This window comes from Egretta garzetta, unplaced genomic scaffold, assembly GCF_000687185.1.
Source record: "Egretta garzetta isolate BGI_Z169 unplaced genomic scaffold, ASM68718v1 scaffold270, whole genome shotgun sequence".
NCBI lineage: Eukaryota > Metazoa > Chordata > Aves > Pelecaniformes > Ardeidae > Egretta > Egretta garzetta.
In genome coordinates, this window is record NW_009258274.1 from 1,592,305 (window position 1) to 1,593,334 (window position 1,030).

Here is a 1,030-nt window from a genome sequence, read left to right on the forward strand (position 1 = left end):
CACCCCCCCACGCCCAGAGGTGCGTGCTCCCCCATCCATACATACAGGTGCACGCGCGCACACCCACACAGCCATGTGGACCCGGGCATGGGCACGCACATACCCACAGAGACGTACAGACACACGCACACACCCACAGAGACGTACAGACACATGCACACACCCACACAGACGTACAGACACACGCATACACCCACACAGACATATGGACCCAGGCACACACACATGGAGACGTATGGACCCAGGCGTGCACACGCACACACACAGACGCATGCATACACCCATGCGGGCCCCCACCGATGTGTGTGTGTGTGTCCTTGTACAGACAGACCCCCGTGCACGGGTGTGCGTGTGTACACCCGTATGGAGAAGGCAAGTACGCAGGTATGTACCTTTACACACACACACACACACTCTCTCACACAGTCAAACGTACGCGTGTGTACACACACTCACACATGTTTACACTCAGTCACACTCTCACACGCAGTCACACAGTGACACACACGCTATCATACACTCTCACACCCTCACACGCACCCCCCCACACACAGTCACACACACACACCATCACACAGTCACACCCTCACACACACTCACTGTCACACTTACTGTCACACTCACTGTCACACACACACACTCACACTCACTGTCGCACTCACACACACACACTCACACACACACACTCTCACACTCACACACACTCATATACACACACTCTCACACTCACACACTCACACACTCACACACACACACACTCACTGTCACACTCACTCACATACACACACTCTGACTGTCACACTCACACACACTCACACACACTCTCACACACACACTCACACACACTCACACACATTCACACACTCACACACACACACACTCACTGTCACACTCACTGTCACACACACTCTCACTGTCACACTCACACACACTCACACACACTCTCACACACACACTCACACACATTCACACACACACACTCACATACACACACTCTCACACACTCACACACACACACTCACTGTCACAC